Here is a 21444-nt window from a genome sequence, read left to right as displayed (position 1 = left end):
ACCCCCTCCCTGCCACTCATGTCTGCGTTGCCACCTTAGACTCTTTTCAGATCGTACATCCAGCAGATATAAATAACCTTTTGGAAGGGATGAGACCTACCACTTGTCTACTTGACCCTTGCCCTTCCTGGATTATAAAACAGTCCAGAAAGGGACTCGCAATTTGGATCAGTGAGTTGATCAATGCCTCCCTCCAGCAAGGTCACCTTCCAGGAAGCTTAAAAGAAGCAATTGTTATTCCATTATTAAAAAAGCCTTCCTTGAACCCTTCCTGTTTAGACAGTTTTCGTCCTGTTTCTAACTTACCTTTTTTAAGTAAAATCATTGAGAGAGTTGTAGCCGCACAACTCCAGAGTTTTCTGGAGCTGACAGATTACTTTGACTCATCTCAATCTGGTTTTAGGCCAGGTCATGGAACTGAGACTGTATTGGTGGCCTTAGTAGACGATCTTCGGAGAGAGCTAGACAAGGGGAATGTGTCCTTACTAGTTCTCCTCGATCTTTCTGCAGCGTTCGACACGATCGACCATAACATCCTCCTAGACCGCCTCTTTGAGATGGGCTTGCGAGGCACTGTTTTTCAGTGGCTCTGCTCGTTCTTGGAGGGCAGATCACAGAGAGTATTGCTTGGGAATTTTAGTTCTGATCCCTGGCCGTTATCATGTGGAGTTCCACAAGGCTCGGTGCTTTCACCGATGCTATTCAACATTTACATGAAACCGCTAGGAGAGATCATCCGGAGGTTTGGAATTCGATTTCACCAATATGCTGATGATACCCAGCTTTATTTTTCCTTTCCTCCAGATACGAAAGATGCCATCCTCCCATTAAACAATTGTCTAACAGCAGTAAAGACATGGATGACGCAGAATAAACTTAAACTAAACCCAGATAAAACAGAGGTGCTGGTGGTTGGACATCGAACTAAGTTGGAAACAGGGAATGTTCCGATATTAGACGGAGTTGTACTCCCTTTAAAGACTCAAGTCCGTAGTCTCGGTGTTCTCCTAGACTCGGCCTTGACTCTAGAGGCTCATGTTCTTGCAATCTCTAGAAGCGCTTTCGCCCGCCTGAAGCTAGTTCGCCAATTGCGTCCTTTTTTGGAGCTTTCTGACTTGACCATGGTTACCCATGCCTTGGTCACGTCTAAACTAGATTATTGTAACTCACTTTATTTAGGTCTTCCCCTTAGAATACTCCGCCAATTGAAATTGGTTCAGAGAGCAGCTGTTAGGATGCTAACTGGGGCGGACGTCCGAGCTCACACTACTCCGCTTCTAAAACAACTACACTGGCTTCCAATCTCCTATCGAGTTCAGTTTAAAATCCTGGTTTTAACGTTTAAAGCTCTATCGGGCTCAGGTCCTAGTTATCTATCAAATCGTTTGTCATTTTATGAACCGGCCCATCCTTTAAGATCTTCTTTAGACCCTGGTCTTAATATTCCCTCCTTTTCCCAAATTCACCAGACGGGCATTAGGAATAAATTGTTCTCAGTGGGGGCACCAACTCTTTGGAATGCTCTTCCGCAGGAAATTCATTCTTCCCCTTCTCTGTTTAGCTTCCGTCGCCAAGTTAAGACCTTTTTATTTCGGTTAGCTTTTGAATTGTAATGTGTGATATACTGTATATTTCTTATAATGTTTTATAACTTGTTTGGTATGTTATACTGTACTATGTTGTTTTATTATGCTATTGTTTGCCGCTTAGAATTCCTTGGAACTGAAGCGGGATATAAACTTTTTAAATAAATAAATACCTAGAGATGGGTTTCCCATCTCAAGCAGATTTCCCATGGGCAACTGGTTGTCCACTGTGAGAACAGAATGTTGGACTAGACGGGCCATTGGCCTGATCCAGCAGGCTCTTCTTATGAGGAAATTGAACATAGGACCTTCTGCATGCAAAACACCACTGAACCACGGCCACATCCCAAACTGCCTACTACCTGATCTTTTTTAACTGGAGATGTTGTGAACTGAACTTATGTGTATGCAAAGGCATGTGCTCTCTACTACTGAGCTATGGTTCCTTCCCATGTAGCAAGCAATGCACACACCTAGTTACAAAGCAGTCAGATGTGGAGGGGGGAGGCAATCAGATGTGTGTGAAGGAAGAACAACTGGGAAAAGATTATCGAATTCAAGGGCAACCAACTTCTTCAGCCCAGAAGCAAGTCTCACCATCACAACCCTGCAAGAGCAGATTGGCCATGCACAGACCAGACCCCAGGCTAAAAAATGCTCCCAGTGCTGAGTGAGAGAACATCCCTGAATTTTCAGTGACAGCCCACAAGCACTGAGATATTCTCTCATTTAGCACTGAGAGGACAGGCTTAAATATTGTGGTCAGGAGGCTTAAACGTTATGGTCTTCAAGTGGTGCCTCTAAACCTGGTATGAGGAACCTTTGGCCCTCCAGATGTTGCTGATCTACAACTCCCAGCAGCCATGATTTCTGGGGTTGATGGGAGTAGTAGTTCAGCAATGTCTGGAGGGCCAAAGGATCCCCACCCCTACTCTAGGGAGATGTTCTAACCCACTCCACTTTCCTTTCCAGCTTCGCTACACCTTGCCCCCTTCTCATGAATGGATCTTCTTATTGGATATGCAACTGGATCCTTGGTCCAGATCATAGATGGGTTCCAAGTTATAGGGGGGAGAAAAGGTGAATGATGTGCTGTCCCACCACATTTCCAACATAATGTTTCATGCAGCTGTATGTGTGGACAATCTGCATTATCTCTCCTTTCCTGTTTTTGAAAGGGAAGCATTTTTTAAAGTCTGTAATGGGATAGACAATAAGGTGCCCTCCATTACTCCAACTGCCATCAGCGCCAGCCAGCATGGCCAGTGGTCAAGTGTTATGGGGGCTGTAGTCCAAGATCAGGTGAAGGCCACCATGTTGACTACCCCTGACCTACACATATGACTGCACTGCATGTTGCAGGTAAAGTTGGGCTGAAATTGTATGTTTTCCCAGGTTGGGGGGAAATCCTCCATGAAAACAAGATCTGAATATCTGCTCCATTCTTGGGGGGTGGGAATCCACTGAAATTTTCTGGGGGGTGCTCACTTTACTAAAGCTTTCACGGTGGCCAAGCATTTTTTATTTATTTCCCTTGCTTTTTTAATCCTTAAAAGGGTCCTGAGCTGCTCACAGGTTTCGCATGCAGAAGGCCCTAGGTTAAATTCCCAGCACCTCCAGGTAGAGCTGGGAGAGCCCCTTGTCTGAAATCCTGGAGAGCCACTGCCAGCCTGTGTTGACAATACTGAGCTAGGTGGACCAATGGTCTGAGTTAGTATATAGGCAGCTTTCTATGTTTCTGTATCAGAGGCCCTCCCCATGGCTTCCACTAGACACACTTCCCAGAATGCCTTCATGTGACATATGGGGGTGGCATGTGTGGTGTGATGTGGTGCGGCACCCCTCCCAAGGCTTTCCAGGAAGTGCAGCTAGTGGGGAGTTGTGGAGAGAGCGTCACACCACCTTCCATTGGCTGCACTTCCCAGAATGCCTCAGAAGTGAGGCAATCTTCCAAGTATGGAAGCATTCATGCATCCTCATCACACCTATGGAAAAATGGGACATAAACCCAGCCACAGACTTCCTGCAGTATTGTCTCTGAGGCCTCTAGACCAGAGCTGAGGAACCTGTGACCCTCCTGATAGCATAGCTGATTGTGAGAGATGGTGGAAGCTGGAGTTCAAGAGGCTTAGGAATTGACAGATTACTTTAATTCCATCTTGTTTCATTTTTTGCTAGCACAGGGGATGGAAGGTTCTGTCCAATTCAGTTTCTCTCAGTTTCACATTTTTCCATTTCAAATTCACTTCTCCACATTTCTGCAGCAATCTGTGATTTTTTTTCTTTTAAAAAATCCTCATGAAAATTCATTAGCATTTGTGTGCAAATTTCTCCCAATAACAGTTTTCTATGAAATTTTGACTAATTTATACATTTTTGCAAGCAATTTATCCTAATAAAATTATGTTTGCCACCCTGGGCTCCTTCTGGGAGGAAGGGTGGGATATAAATTTAATAAATAAATAAATAAATAAGATGCATTTTTGTATGTTATTTTTAATTATATGTTCATTTCCCCCCTAATATATGTGTGTTTGTAAACACTGGTTGAAGAACTGCATCACAAAATTTGGGTAAGTGCAAATTTTGAAGGATGGCTGTGTTTCGATTCTCATATTGTTTTGGAAAGGGTGGATTTGATAGATTCACCTTTAAATGTGAACTGAATCAAATTTCTCTCCCAGCCCTAGCTGGCATTCAACCATTTAGCTTCATTCCTCCCATTTTTGAGGATTTTTTAAAATATTGCATGAAAAGTTCACATTTAAATTTTATGCAATATTATATGCATTATTGCACACACTTCCCCAAAATGCATATTTTATGCACTTTCCTGTAAAATACATATTTTATGCATTCTTTAACTCTAAAATATGTATTTTGGGGTGTGTTTATTGAACACCAAAATGGCACCGGAAAAATGTGTAATCCACTTGGGAGTTGTGTTCCATTCTGCAAAGCACAGTCTTGAATTGTTGAACTGTTGAATTGGGTCCCTCTGCTGCAAAAAGCAGACTGAACTTGTTCCTCCTCCATCCCTAATCAGTGCCACCATCCCTGGTCCCATCACTTTGCAGAATCAGGGGGGCAAACAAAATGAATCTGCTGATTTTGGCAACCTTCAATGGAAACCGGCCTATTTATTTATTTTATTATACTTGTATACCGCCCCATAGCTGAAGCTCGCTAGGCGGTTTACAGTAACTAAAAACAAATACATGTTAAGATACATCTTTTAAAAAACAATTTAAAACACAATTTAAAAATTTAAAACAATATAAAACACATGCTAAAATGCCTGGGAGAAGAGGAAAGTCTTGACCTGGCGCCGAAAAGATGACAGTGTTGGCGCCAGGCGCACCTCATCAGTAAAGTCATTCCATAATTAAAGAGAAACAATCGCTCGGCACCAATGCCTCATCCAAAAGAGAAAAGTAAACTCTTGTTTGGTACAAAAGGCTCTTACGGGGTCAGTAGAGGACATGTGCAAAAAAGGGGGGGGGAGGAGAGAGACCAACTCACATAAAGAGGCAATAAAGAGAGACCCTAATAAGGGGAAAGCAGCATGTGCCGATGTTATTTGCAATGCATTAACAATTGCCAGCCTGGACTCCTACTGGGAGGAAGGGCAGGATATAAATCAAATAATAAATAAATAAAATAAAATAAATAAACAATGGCTTTAGCGTCCTGCCTGATTAAGCTATAAAGTCTGATGAGCCTTTGTATGGGTGGCCAGTCCTGGAAACCGAGGCAATATAGTGGCAAGAATGCTGCATTTGGACAAAGAAGACCCAGATTCAAAACCCTGTTCAGCTATAATGTTCACCAGGCCCATATATATAATATGGCTCAGACTGGGGAGAGTAAAGTGCATTTCTTGGAGGACAAGCTTTATCCCACATGTTAGAATTCTAGTCTCAGATCTATCAGTCTATAAAAAGATTCACACACACACTCACTGCTTCCACCCCATTCACCCGAATACTTCCACTGCTCCACCATGCTGAATGGCAGGGCCAGCCCCAGTTACATGAAGTGGCTGCATGCAAACACTCATCTGGGTACCCCAACTTTGGAAAAGCAATTTGGTGCAGAGAAAGGAGGGGAGAAGTGGCAAGTGGAGAAAGAGTTAACAATTGTTCCCCCACTTGCTGCTTCTCTGCTTAAAATTGCACCCTCCACCCATTCCCCCCTTTGGAGAAGTCTGAAGAAGAACTAAAATCCCAAGCCTGACTTTTCCAATGAACATCTCATCCCCCCCCCAAAAAAAAAACACACCCTGGTATTCATATAGTGTTTTGGAGCACACAAAATATGCTGTATACATTGCCACAGTAATAATTACAACAAGCCTTAAAGGAAGGCCCTTAACAACTGAACTGGGACTATAGAGCTGAAGAGAACCCGAGCTTCTGCTGTTGGCCTGGGGGCCAAGAGTCCCTTAGAGCTTTTATCCCCAGCCTCCCATGAAGAACATCATGCCAAGTAGGCAACCAGCCTGGCTCCAGCTATTGGCCGGAGAAGGAGCGCTGCAAAGAATTTGCTCCTCCCTCCCCCTCACTCACTGCCAGAAAGAACACTCCGCTCCAGCTGCCCAGTTGTCATAGGACTGCTGAACTGAAGGAAAGCCAGCACTGGCCCTGTTCAGCAGCCAGATGATGAAGGATAATAATTTGCTCTCACCTGTTATGGGAAGGTGTTTGATTTTAGTCGAATTATAATATATGCCTGTTCTGATCGCTCCCTCTAGACCAAAACTGGGGAACCTTTGGCCTTCCTGATGTTGTTACAGCTACAACTCCCATCAGCCCCACAAAGCATGCCCAACAGCTAAGGATGATGGGTGCTGTACTTCAGTGACACCTGGAAGGCCAAAGGCTCCCCACCCCTGCTCTAGACCATCCGACTATCTCAGTCTCAAGGAAAGGTGAGGGTAACCTCTTGGATGTACCCAGTCGACAACAGAGCGGTGAACAAACAGCTCTTTATCTGAAAGACAAGCCTAATACAGAAAGAGAACGCTACAGCATAAGGTGTACTTGCACAACCTACTCACACAACATCAGCTGAATATCGCTTTAGAAGCGGGAATTCTCATCAGGATCATTTATCCTGAAGGGCTGCTGGACTGTGTGTGTAAGTCTGAAGTTTGTGCATACGTATGCTTTATTACAATCTGTGGTAAGATGCCTGGAAGATAACAACATACAAAGAGCCCTACTGGATCAGTTCAAAGGCCTGTCTAGTGCAGCATAGTTTTCTCATGGTGGCCAGCCAGATGCTCATGGAATCCCACAAGCAGGACCTGAGAATAAAATGCTCTCCACACTTGTGTTCCCCAGCAAGTGGTATTCAAAGACATACTGCCTCTGATGCAGGAGGTAGTGCACAGGCATGATGGCTAATAGCCACCGATAGCCTTATCCTCCTTTCTCACAAACACACACACACACAAATATTATAAATAAATACATTGTGATTTGTGCAAGGTGACCTACTGATCTTTATGACAGAAGCAAAATGTAAGCTATGGATTTCTTTCTTCAGTTTACTCTCTGAGCCAATACTGTGTTCTGAAAACCACCCCTCCTCCCATCAATATGACTGAAATAAACATGCCATCCTAATCCATCCATTTCATACCACAAGGGATGGGCCAATCTGTCAGTTTTGGTTTCTCTCCATTTCTAATTTTTCCAGTCTCAAATTCAGTTCTCCATATTTCCACATCAGTGGGTGAATTGTTTTCCTCATGAAAATGCATTACCATTGTAATGGGAATTTCTCCTAACAGACACATGCTTGTGTTCTATTTTGCCTAATAAATACATTTTTGCAAAGCAATTTTCCTTAAAATAATGCATTTTATATGTTATTTTCACAAATATATGCAGGTTTATGGACATCTTATCCCAGTACACGTTCTTGTACATATTCCTTGGCTGGAGAATTGCATTGCAAAATTCAAAGAACTGTGAATTTCAGTTCTTGTATTGTTTTGGAAAGTGTGAATTATGTAGGTTCACCTTTAACTGCAAACTGAATCTAATTTCTCCCTTATCCCAGCTTATAATATTGTGGTCTAACGCACAAAGATTGTTCCTCTGCCAGTTGAGGGGTCCTCATTCATTTCAGTGGAAGAAATAGATTAATGTGCCAATCCTCTATGCAACATTTGCCCAGTACTGTAAATTTACAGCACTTGAAATAGCTAACATTCCTCTACCCTCTCTGGTCTCAGCTGAGAAACCTGCCCAGCAAATACCAAGCCAAAAGGAAATTATTTCAATTTAGCCAGATTCCTTGTGCTAACTAAATCATCACTGTGCCTCTGGAACCACTGTCTCCATGCATCCAACAACATCTGGCAAACAAGCATTGATATATTATAATGTTTGCAAGGCCATATGGCAATACATCTTCAAGGTCATCAGCAGGTGTGTGCAGAAGGGAGGAGCTGTTATTGCTATTCCTGTCTGTCACCCACCAGAGAATCATTGTATTATCTCAGTCATCAGCAATGAAGACATGTGCCTAAATTTGTTGCTGTTACTAAGAACAATGCCCACAGTGAGTTTTGACATAAGATTTGACATCATTCCCTCCAACAAAGTAAAAACAACATATTCAACATCTTTTGAGAAAACAGCCGCCCCACCTATTCTGCCAACTATAGCTTGACTAATCAGTCTCGTGGGAATCCCAAGTGGGGAGAGTGCTGTTGCACACAGGTCTTGCTTGCATTTGGTTGGCCACTGTGAGAACAGGGTGCTGGACTGGATGGATCTTTGACCTTATCCAGCTGGGCTCTTCTTATGCTCTCATGTTCTGAATCTGTTTCTGATCCATGTCAGTTTTGCATGTGTCAGTTCATAAATCCGTTCCATCTCATCTCCACATGAATCTGCTATTTAAAAAATCCATATGAAAAGTCACATTTAAATACAAATATATTAAATACATATTTTATTACAAAATATGTATTTAAATACATACTTTTTTCTCAATGTATGCATTTCTATAGATATGCTATCCTAAAAATACACATTTTATTTATTTCTATACATATTTTATCCAAAAATACACCCTCAGAAGCTTTGGGGGGAGGCCCCCAGGAGAGGGCATTCTCTGTGGCAACCTGTAAATTGGGGAACTCCCTTCCCACCGAGGTGCGTCTGGCAACTTCATTGGACAACTTTTGGCAAATGCTGAAGGTGCACCTATTCACCCTGGCCTTCAACAGCTGAGATTAATAATAATAATAATAGTAATAATAATAATAATAATAATAATAATTTTATGCATTTTGGCACTGGGTTTTTTTAAGCCAGGAACTGTATTGCAGAATTTGAAGAAGTGCAAAATCTGAAAGATAATTATGTTCCAATCCATGTATCACTCAGGGAGGTGTGAATTAGGTCAATTTGCTTAAAAGTGTGAACTGAATTAAATTTTCCTTCCTATGCCCAACCAATGCCAACTAATGACTGAAGGCAGGAAGGAGAAAAAACTCATGCAAATGAGTGCAAAGCAACCAGAAATCAGAAATTACCCCCCCATCATATTTAATCCATTCTTTAGTGCAGATGTGGGGAACCTGTGGCTCTCTAGATGTTGCTGGACTCCAACTCCCATCAGCCCCAGCCAACACAGCCAACAGTCAGGGTTGATGGGAGTTGTAGTCCAGCAACATCTGGAGGCCAACAGGTTTACCCATCCCTGCTCTAGTGGATAAATCTATCAGGCGTTCTGTCTAGTATTCCAGAACGGAACAGTCATGACTTCCAAAACAGCACCACGATTTGTTCTTTCCACTTCTGATGTCCTAACAATCAAGTATGTGAAAAAGCAGCAGGTTATTGTGGAGGCTAATATTATCAAAAGACTTAAAATTAACTCTATGAATAACATGCTTTGGTTTCTTTGTGAATGATAGCTGACAAATGCCCATGTAATAAATGACCATCCTTGTTAGCTTTTCACTGTACAGATTTGGAGCTGAGAAACAATAAACATCCAAGGTCAGCCCACCGGATACATGTCTATGGAGCTGTTGTGTTTGCAGGGTTTTTTTTAAAAAAAAATAGACCTTTTTTCAGTCCTTCTTCCAAAAGGCTCCTTTGGAATATCAACTATTTTATCCTTCCACTTGGGATTCTCCATATGTTTCCCTCCTGAACAAGGACACTTGGAAGTCATTTCAATCTTGTTCTACATGGTTCGTGCTACAGAGGCTCAGCAATTTGTTTTCTGGAGCCCCTGTTCCATAAGGGTTTATGGGGATCTTGGCAGGACAGGGAGGGTAAATTGAGCTATTTCTTTAGATTACACATCAGGGAAGGTTTTTTTCCTCCCTGCTTGCTTCCTCTGGCTGCCAAAGAGAATATATCCTATTAAGTTTTTTATCAACAAAAATCTTACTTATCTTTAAGTCTTGAAATGATTTATGGTGCATATTTTTGAAACTGAGATGAAAGGTTTTTATGGATCAAACATATGTTTAGGGCTCTAAGATATTTATTTTCAGAGATCTATATCAAATGCCATCACACCTCATGAGCTCCCCAGCTTTTCATATTTTAACTGCTCACTGGACAAATTAATACACTATATTACACAGGAAACTCTCTATCTGCAAGAGACAAGATTAAACTATTTGTCATTTATCAGAGCCCTCGGCTTTCATCCCAAGAATGTAAAACTAGCAAACATGCCATCTTCCTCAGCGCCTTGTTGCAAGCAGTGGCAGTTAACCAGAATGCTGGACTTCTTAAATGCATTAAGAGAGCGCACAGTTTCTGAAACTAAAGATGCTTTAAAAACTGGCTTTTTCTTAGCAACATACACACCATACCCTTACATTCAGAGCACATTCCCTCCCTCCCCTAAAGAATCCTTAGAAATCTCCCACAGAGCTGCAATTTCTGGCATCCTTTTAAAAAACTACAGTTCCCAGGATTCTTTGGGGGGGGAAATGTGCTTTGAATGTGCTTTAAAGATATGATGTGTGCACAGCCTTACTCAGGACAATGGTGCTATTGGCCTGAATTGTAGAGGACTTGAAACATTGTGCAATTCTGGATATTGTTTCCCTCATTACCATGTAATTTTCACGTTGCTTTCGCCAGATGAGTGTTAAGAAATGAAAACGAAGCAGCAGTCAGGAGGGGGGGTTCTTAACGCCACACAAAGCCTACGAATAGTCAGATGAAAATTAAAAATGACATCCTGGCAATGTTCCTCTAACTTTTGGTCAGCTTTACGGTTGAAGTTACTAATTTATTTACCTGTCAGTGTATTTGATTCAATGATTCATTCAATGGCTGGTTGGTTTCTGTCTTCTTCTGTGTCATGGGTATGAAACAGTTTATGGCAGTTTTCCCTAAATGCTTATGGTTTTGTCTAAGTGACGGTTGGCCTATTAGGACAAAGGGGTCTCCGCCCTACCAATCTTGACCTGCCTCAGCCAGGCCCCACCTGCCTGCCTTCTTACTTACTTATTGACTTACAGCCAATCCTTTCCCTCCTCCTTAGCCTCAGTATTGTCTTTGTATAAACTCAAGAGGGAAGAGAATGGGGACAACAAAACTAGAATTAGTTAGATCCGCCTGTCATTTGCTCTGGCTCTGCCTACTGCCCTGCCAGTCCCAAAGGGCACCAGCCGGCACTGAGTCTCTGGAAATCAAATGTGGAGGAGGGATCAAAGGGTCCCAATATAATAAAAATGATGACATAAACATAAAATATATATATTTAAAAATATATCATATCACATCATAAACAGCTAGTCTACAACTAGCTGTTTAAGGAAAGGATGCAGACAAACTGGAACAGGTTCAGAGGAGGACAATGAGGAAGATCAGGGGACTGGAAACAGTGTCCTATGAGGACAGACTGAAAGAACTGGGCATGTTTAGCCTGGAGAAGTGAAGACTGAGGGGAGACATGATAGCACTCTTCGAGCACTTGAAAGGTTGTCACGCAGAAGGCCAGGATCTCTTCTCGATCGCCCAAGAGTGCAGGACACAGAATAATGGGCTCAAGTTGCAGGAAGCCAGATTTTGACTGAACATCAGGAAAAACTTCCTAACTGTTAGAGCCATACGACAAGGGAACCAATGACCTAGAGAGGTAGCGGGCTCTCCAGCACTGGAGGCCTTCAAGAGGCAGCTGGACAGCCACCTGTCGGGTATGCTTTAATTTGGATTCCTGCATTGAGCAGGGGGTTGGACTTGATGGCTTTATAGGCCCCTTCCAATTGTACGATTCTATTTCTAACTCATCCTGATGGTGAATTGGCAGCCAGTGCAGGTCTTTGAGCACAAGTGTAACATGCTGACAGACTTCTAGTCCTGTAACCAATCATGCTGCTATATTTTGTGCTAATTACAGTTTCCAGACCAAGCACCTCCAGATAAGGTTGGGAATGTCTCCTGTCTGAAACTGGCAAGAAGCAAAAAATAAAATAAAAAAGAGCTCTATGGAGGAATTAATGCTGCAGTTCTAACCCCACCTACATGGAAAGCCCCACTGAATTCAATAAGACTTATTTCTGAATAGATAGGATTGCTCTGTTGGGTTGGAATGGCATTTGTAGATACCTGAACATCCTCTAAGGCTAACCTTTGGCCCTCCTGATGTTGCTGGACTACAGTTCTCATCACCTCTGACCCTTGGCCATGCTGGCTGCGAGTGGTAGGAGTTGTAGTCCAGCAACATCTGAAGGGCGGCAGGTTCCCCGTTACTGATCTACGGCATAAAATGGCATAGCCTAGATTAATGATGTTTATTAAAAACATCCTTATGCTACCCTGCCTCCAAAGAACTTGAGGTGGTGGTCACGATCTCTTTGCTCTTGGGAACATGGCTTCATCTTCTGGCATTAAATTCAGGTTTAAAATTACATATTTTATGTAGAAAATGTTCCAAAGAATGCAGTATGGCATCTCCAGCTTACAGGGTCAAGTAGCAGTGCTGAAGTCCTTGAACTGTCTGGAATTCACTCTCAGCTATATACAAGGCAGTGATCTGTGTCTAGGGACTTGCAGGCAAACTTCTCTAAAGTACTACCCAGTATGCATCCAATTAATCATGAGAAAGGAAAGGGGGTAGCAGAATAGTAACTGCTGCAAGATTTTAAAATGATGACTTTACCGTTCAGCTTAACAGACCACCTCTGAAAGGCCTGGGTGGCTGCGCCTGTCCCTTGAAGGGAAGGGAGACCTGAAAAATGATTGTGAAATATCCAATGCCGGGGGGGGGGGGAGATGCCGCTTTTGTGCCCATTCATTCCTATTTAAGTTTCACTGAGGAAAAGGAAGGGTGAAATTCTTTGAAAATTGTTGCTCATTTTTCGGTCTATGCTTCCAGTGTTTACCACTAGATGGGGAGCTCAAACATTTAAATGATCAATTTTTTAAAAAATGACAGTATAGAAACAGTACGTTGGAGACCCTGTTGTGTGTTAAGATGAGGGGCAGGGCTTTCCTGTAGACTTGGGGAGCTTAGTGTGAAAAGGTGGCGACTTTTGACTTCCATTAGTTTCATATTTTAGATTGCCTGGAAATGTGATACTGGGAAAGGATATGAGCCTGACCGCACTGAAGGCTTCTCTTTGGTCCAAACTGGGTAGCATTATGGGTAGAGTAAGTGCTTTGCATGCAGAAGGGCTGAGGTTCAAGTGTAAGCACCTATGATTCAGGAAGGGCTGTAGTTCAGTGGTAGAGCATTTGCTTTGCATCTAGAAGGTCCCAGCTGAAATCCTTGGCATCTCCAGGTCAGAGTGGGAGAGACCCCTGCCTGAAACCCCTGGAGAGCCACTGCCAGTCAGTGTCAGCATCACTGAGCTAGATAAACCAAATGTATAAGGCAGATTCCTACATTCCAAATTAAAAGGATCACATAGTTTAGATGACTACTGTCTGAAGCCCTGGAGAACTTCTGCCAGTCAGATTAGGTAGGTAATCCTGGACTGAACGGGCAAACACTTTGATCTGGCATGAGGCAGCTTCCAATATTCCTAAGAGAGCAATTTAAAAGCCTGTCTGAACAGTTCTGCTTCGGTAAGATAAACTTTAGGAAATATTAAAGAGGCACTACAATAATTTTACCTGTTTGCGTTGGCACTCTGTTGAACATATTATTTATTGGTCTTCCACATTCTCTGTGCCTCATTGATACATGTGTCCTGTGCTTTTCTGCAAGCTGGAGGAATGAAAGAGGTCACCAGAGACTGATCTCTTCCTAAATGATGACTTGCATAGGGTCCTCTATCATCTGGACTGATACCAAGAGGAGCGGACAGGTTCAAGAATTGAAATTCTCATTGTGCAAGTGCCGGTGTATCCAAGATTGCCACTTGTGAATGTTGGAAAGAGACAATGCAAAAACCAATGTGTGTCTGTAATTTTTCCCTACATGAATCTGTATATGGATCATTCATTTTTTAAAAAGAAAATGGGCACAGAATCGTTTTCATTGGTTGATTACTCATTAGTACATAATTCATTAATTTGTTAATAGGAGCCATGGAGATACGCACTACAGTCATACAGTCAGTTGGCCTAATGTAGCATGAGGAAACTTGCCAGACAGTCAGCTGACTGGCAGGAACATCACATGACCAGCGTCAGCCATATGGGTAACTAACTTCCAGAAGCATCATATAGCCAGGGGGCAGGATAACAGATATGAAAGGGTGAAACTGCCTTGAGGCAGAGAGAAGGTTCAACTCCAGCTGCTGAGTTTAGACCTTCAGAGATGCTGCTTTGGAGATTGGATTTGTACTCTGAGCCAGTGTAGCCAAGTAACATGGTGAGGCTTTGATACAAGGAGATCCCCTGGGCAGGTGTCACAGGAACATTAAGTAGAATGCAACAGGCAAAGACCTGAAGCCATGGGAAAAGATAGGGAGCCCATTACCAACCCTACATCATAGGAAACCCTTTCTACGTTAAGCCCTGCATTTCTGAATGTCCAGCAAAAGCTGTGTTTAGAAAGTTCATTTTAAAAAGAACTAGTTCAAGTTCAAGTTCATCCTATCCAAAAGGGAGCAAGTTCCAGTTTAAGTTTGTCCTTTTACAAAACAAAATAGTTCAAAATGAACTTTTTAGTTCATAAAAGGTTCACCTTTGGCAGCAAAACAAAATCAGCATTCAAAATATCAAAACCTGCTGTGCTGGATCCAGCATTAGATTGGGGCCACACATGAGCAATAAGGTGTCTGACTGACAGAATGTCAACAGATGGAGCTTTCCTTATAATTGTCACCCCGCTGCTGAAAGAATTGCACTGGCTGCCCATTAGCTACCGGGCCAAGGTCAAGATTCTGGTTTTGATGTACAAAGCCCTATACAGCTTGGGACCAGGACTCTTGAAAGATTCTCTTACCCCTTATATACCCAGTTGATCATTGCGCTCTGCAGGTGAGGGCCTCCTGAAGATACCATCCTATCTGAAGGTCCACTCTGGACAACATAGGAAGCTGACCTTTAGTGTTGTGGCACCTACCCTTTGGAATTCCCTCCCCATCAATAGTAGAAAGGCACCATCTGCGTTATCTTTTCAGTGCCTACTGAAGACCTTCCTCTTTCAACAAGCCTTTTAAGTAGAGACCTTATCCCAGTCTGCATCTGTGTTGGAATTGCTTTTTAAGATTTTTTTAAAGCTTTTTAAAAATATATGTTTTAAAAGATGTTTTGTTTTAATATGTTTTTAAAGATGTTTTGTTTTAATATATTTTAAAATCTGTTTTTAAGATACCTTAGAGTGTTTTTAGTTTTTGTTTGCTGCCCTGGGCTTCTACTGGGAGGAAGAGTGGGATATAAATTTAATTAATTAATTAATTAATTAATTGTTGTTGTTAATAATTATAATTATTTCCATACTAGAAATACAGTTGTTAAAGGCACAAGGCAACATTTGCTTTGTTTCTCTACTTGTAGTTCTCTGCAAGTTGCTCCTTTTGGAAAAGAGTGGATGTCTTCTACAGGGAAGACATAGGGAATGCCCCAAATTCCTTCCTCCTGATTGCTTAGTGACTAAGCATTCTTTGCAACAGCAGTACCTCTGCATCTGCTTAATAAGCCTTAGAACAGTCTCCCAACCTTTGGGCCCCCAGATGCTGCTGAACTACAACTCCCATCAGCTCTAGCCAGCATGGTCAGTGGTCAGGAATGATGGGAATTGTAGTCCAGTGACATCTGGGGACCCAAAGGTTGGGAAAGGCTGCCTTAGAACATTGCCTCCACATTTTGCTTTCTAATTTTATTTATAGATGGCCAATTTATTTCCTTTTCTTTTTTTTTAAAGAAAGTTAGTAGTCCAGGCCTCCTGCATCGGTGCAAGGGCCGGGTGATGGTAGTAGGGAATGAACATGAAGATAAACCAGAAATAATTAAAAGTTGGACTTAATTCACCTTATTTCATCTGGCAATTACAGGAACTACTTTCAGGTATAGTTCAGAGATTTTTGAACTAATTCAGAGCACTTCATTCAACTAAACTAGTTCATTTCAAGTACTGACCAAATGAACATATCAGATTTAACTTTTTACCTCTTGTCATTTGCCATCAAACACTTGTCCCTTCCCTGCAGAAGAGCCTATTTCACGATTGCAACATAGAGGTATGCAACCAGGGCTCTGCTTCATTCTGCAGTTATGGTCTGTCCCAAGGCTGTACCACTTTATACTGCAAGTGGAAGCTCATATACGAATATTTCTCCATTTTTTAAAATCCTTGCACATAGAAAACACAATAGGGTATATCCAATGCTCCTGCTACTCAGAGAAGACCCATTGAAATTAATGAACCCATTAGTCATTAGTTTATTAATTTCAGTGGTCTACTCTAAGTAGGATACAGACCAATGCTTCAAACTCTTTCCCCTGTCATCTCATCTTCTATGTGGATGTAAATCTGAATGTGTGTGTGTGGGGGGGGGTATTTGTTTGGTATGTTAGACTACACAATAATGCTCACACTTATCCAATCCACAGCCAAAGTTCCTAAAAGCAAAAATACTGAGACGCTTTGTCGAGACCATAGGGAAGGCAGAAATCAGTCAGCTTTCACACACCCCTAAATTCGTGACCCACCCTGAACCGTTGGGATAAGGAAGGACGCCATAATAAATGCACCCATCTGCTGGGCTCGACAGCATGAAATGTCAAGCTGAGAAGCATTTCCCAGCATAAAAGAAGTTGGGGAGGAATCATAAATCTCTACATGGGAATTATTTTAACATCAAGTGAAAATTCAAACAGCCTGCAGGAGAATATATACATTCTCTCTCCCTCGCTCCCTCTCAGACGTGCGCACACACACGCACACACACAGAGAGAGAGAGAGAGAGAGATTTCATTTATTTAAAACATGATGCATCAGAAGCTGAGGGCTATTAATTAAGACGAGGATTTGCCCCTGGTCAGTGGCACAGAGAACATGGCAGTGAAGTGGAAGACCCCCACCTGCATTGTGTCAGTGACAAGCTACTAAGGCTGTGCTCCAGGCATGGCACAGAGGAGAGGTGACAGGTCACAGCTAACAGTGTGCACTCACTCACACTGCTGACATGCAGGTCACTTGAGCTGCATCCTCCAGTTTTCTTTCACTCCCTATCCCTTCAGGGTTAGCAAATAATATGCCATGCTGTTGTGGGAATACTTCACAGAGGAGAGGTTATGGCAGGTCTGTACAGCTTGCATGATCCTGCCAGCTGTGAACTGCCCGGCACATAGTACTTTTACACAGTAAGGCATATTCAAGTCAATGGCTACTGCTGATGGAAGAAAACTGGCCATGTGGCGAGTGATGCTTGAGGAATTTGCTCTATGAGGATCTGTACGAAATGTCCCGATGTGCACCTGATGGACTTTTGTGCAAATTGGAACTTAGCTCCAAACACACACACACACACATACCAGGGACTCTCAAACACCCCCAGACATCCCGCTCCCCTCACCAACCCCCCTCGCAATACCCCCCCACTGCCTCCAGGTGCTTGCAGGCACTGATGCTTCCTCTCCTCTTCCCTCCACAAACAGGTTGCCAAGATGCCTCCTAGCGATGGCGAGGTCTGGCGGAGGTGCCCTGGCTTGTCACATGCACAGGCCACTGCCCACTGACTTTGCTGCTCACTTTGGTCATGCTCTGGCACTCCCCCCCCCATGAATCAGCAAGCTTTCTGCACACAGACAAACAGGTTGCCACTCTTCCTGTTCTCTATGCGGGTTGCAAAGCTTTCCCCCTGTGGGCCCCCAATCTTCCTGCTGTGGAGGTCTTGTGGTAGTATTGCTGAGGCATCCTGGAGCTGGCCTGGCCTATCGCTCCATGGCTTCCCCAGGCCATTGCCTGCCCTTGTCCCACTGTCCCTCTGTCCACCACCCAGGTTGACAATGAAGTCTGCAGTGCCACAGAGCGTAGCACCACTTGTCCATGACACTGCAAATGGCAACATGACAGATTCAGGACTTACAAAAAACAGAGTATTAGATATTTCTCCATAATAACAATAAAATGAATGTTTGACAGAAGAAAGGCACATACATAAATATATATTTTGAGACAATTTTAGGTGTTTTTTTAAAAAATTGGAGAGTAAGATACTCATTTCTAGTCCTACTCAGAGCAAACCCATTGAACCCATTAATAAAAGTATAGTTTCCAAATCATGTGAAGCACTGGTTCCCCTCCATTTGGCACTGGTTAGGCCTCTTCTTGACTACTGCATCCATTTCTGGACACCCCACTTTAGGAAGGATGCAGACAAACTGAACAGGTTCAGAGGAGGGCAACGATGATCAGGGGACTGGAAACAAAACCCTATGAGGAGAGACTGAATGAACTGGGCATGTTTAGCCTGGAGAAGAGAAGACTGAGGGGAGATATGATAGCACTCTTCAAGTACATGAAAGGTTGCCACATAGAGGAGGGCCGGGATCTCTTCTTGATTGTCCCAGCATGCAGGACACGGAATAATGGGCTCAAATGACAGGAAGCTAAATTTCGACTGAACATCAGGAAAAACTTCTTAACTGTTAGAGCAGTATGACAATGGAACCAATGACCTCAGGAGATGGTGAGCTTTCCAACACTGGAGGCCTTCAAGAGACAGCTGGACAGCCACCTGTCAGGTATGCTTTAATTTGGATTCCTTCATTAAGCAGGGGGTTGGACTTGATGGGCTTATAGGCTCCTTCCAGCTCTATGATTGTATGATAAGTTAATAGACATGACCAATTTAAGTTCATTAATTCCAATGGGCTTACTCTGAGTAGGACTACAACCCTATTGTAGAAATGGAATGCAATGGGATTATGGCTAAAATACATGTGAAACAGGCATGGACCAGCAATAAACCCGATTTGTTTATCCCTGAATGTGGCATTACAACACAACAGCCAGCAAGGAAGGGGGCATTGTACATCTTCTAGGAGAGGCGGTCTGTGTGAGCAGCGGGGATTTCAGCAACAAGATCCTTAGAATCCCACAATTGGCCTCAATTTATTTTCATGTATGAGAGTCTTCCCTGTGTATAGAAAACATTAGAAATGGCTCAGCATAACGTCCACGAAGGAAATTTGGCAGCTTTTCAGCAGACCTCGTTGATACAACCTGTGCTTAGGACACACCCAGAATGACCGAGTGCATGCACAGGAGGAAGCTACATGCATTCAGTTGAATGTCTCCATGGCGTCTCTCTCTCCTCAATTGGGAACCTTGCTTTTTCAGTTGCTGGGATTCAGAGGTGAGGAGACCACTGCTGAGCTCAGGTCTTGCTTGTGGGTTTCCTGTAGACATCTGGTTGGCCACTGTGAGACCTGGATGTTGGTCTAGGTGGCCTTTTGGTCAAATCCAGCAGGCTCTTAGGGTTGTATTCAATGGTGCCATTCCACTTGCACAACAGACTACAGCTTGTGGAAGAAACCTCCCCCTTCCTCTCCCCTGCAGCTCCCTCTGGACCCTCAAAAACTTCTCCAGAGCACTGGAAGACATTCTGGAGCAGATGGGGGGGGGACAGGGAGAGAAGATGAAGGGGAAGTTCTATTGCACAAGTGGAATGCTGCTCATACAACATTGGATAAAACCCTTCTTATGTTTTATGCATGCACAGCTCCTCTACATGAGAGACTATCCTGTCCCTTCACTTTGTTATGTAAATTTGTATAGATATTAGCAGAGATCATCAACGGTCTCTGAGATGCATGTGTGCCAGCGTATGTGTTTACCTAAGTGGCAGGCTTTTACCCTGCATTGAGATCACTGAGGCTTAGTAAAATAAGAAAAGCTACTTTATTTATAGAAATACATGTTGTTGTTATGTGCCTTCAAGTCGATTACGACTTATGGTGACCCTATGAAGCAGCGACCTCCAAGAGCATCTGCCATGAACCACCCTGTTCAGATCTTGTAAGTTCAGGTCTGTGGCTTCTTTTATGGAATCAATCCATCTCTTGTTTGGCCTTCCTCTGTTTCTACTCCCTTCTGTTTTTCCAAGCATTATTGTCTTTTCTAGTGAATCATGTCTTCTCATGATGTCTCCAAAGTATGATAACCTCAGTTTCATCATTTTAGCTTCTAGTGACAGTTCTGGTTTAGTTTGTTCTAACAGTCAATTATTTCTCTTTTTCACAGTCCATGGTATCCGCAAAGCTCTCCTCCAGCACCACATTTCAAATGAGTGGATTTTTCTCTTATCTGCCTTTTTCACTGTCCAACTTTCACATCCATACATAGAGATTGGGAATACCATGACCTGAATGATCCTGACTTTGGTGTTCAGTGATACATCTTTGCATCTGAGGACCTTTTCTAGTTCTCTCACAGCTGCCCTCCCCAGTCCTAGCCTTCTTCTGATTTCTTGACTATTGTCTCCATTTTGGTTAATGACTGTGCCGAGGTATTGATAATCCTTGACAAGTTCAATGTCCTCATTGTTAACTTTAAAGTTACGTAAATCTTCTGTTGTCATTACTTTAGTCTTTTTGACGTTCAGCTGTAGTCCTGCTTTTGTGCTGTCCTCTTTAACTTTCATCAGCATTCATTTCAAATCATAGAAATACATAGTAGATAGGAAAGGCATACCTAGTTCTAACTAAGTTGGTGGCGCAACGCCCAGGTTTGGGAGTTGCCCTCATGGCTCAGGAGGGAGAGAGCAGAGACAAAGGTGTCTCCTCTCTCTCGGACAGTCGAAGAAGAGAAGAAAGGAAAGGGCGGGGAAGATAAGCTTCCCTAAGCATATCAGTCTAACCACAGAAGGAAGTCAGTAAGAGCATCACAGGTAAAAGTAGTCAAGTTTAGCCATCTGGAGGACCCTAACTCTATCTCCCTTCTGGAACATAACAAAAGAACAAAACAGGAGTTGCTCTTGCCCCACTTCCAACACACGAGTGCTGAGCATACATCTGGCAATATAGCCAGTTAGTGTGCTGGCAATGAAGGAGACTGGGCTGGACCCCACAACCCCCTCACATGTTCTTTCAACCCGTGAGGCATTTTGTCTTAACCTCCCTGTGGAGAGGCCTCTGCGTACCTCAGATCTCCATACAGACCCTGTGATCCTGGTCTCACCCTTAAGCACATCTGGTGAGAACACAGATATGAAGATGTCAGATTCTCTCTTAGTTCAGGCTGAGGAGCATTTTTTAACAAACTCATCTCTAAAATCACCATGTGAAACTTAATTGTTGTATCTGAAGCAATTCTTTTGTTTTAAATGGAAATGGAAATGGAAAAACCTTTGGTTTTGTTTTTTTTCCAAAGGGCAATTTAGGGCTTACAGGGCAGAAATGGAATCTATCATCCAGCGGGTTGTATAAACTATTTGGCCATCCATGTAGAGATTTCTCCCTCC

This window comes from Rhineura floridana, chromosome 5 (assembly GCF_030035675.1).
Source record: "Rhineura floridana isolate rRhiFlo1 chromosome 5, rRhiFlo1.hap2, whole genome shotgun sequence".
Taxonomy (NCBI): Eukaryota; Metazoa; Chordata; class Lepidosauria; order Squamata; family Rhineuridae; genus Rhineura; species Rhineura floridana.
This window is presented reverse-complemented; position numbering follows the sequence as displayed.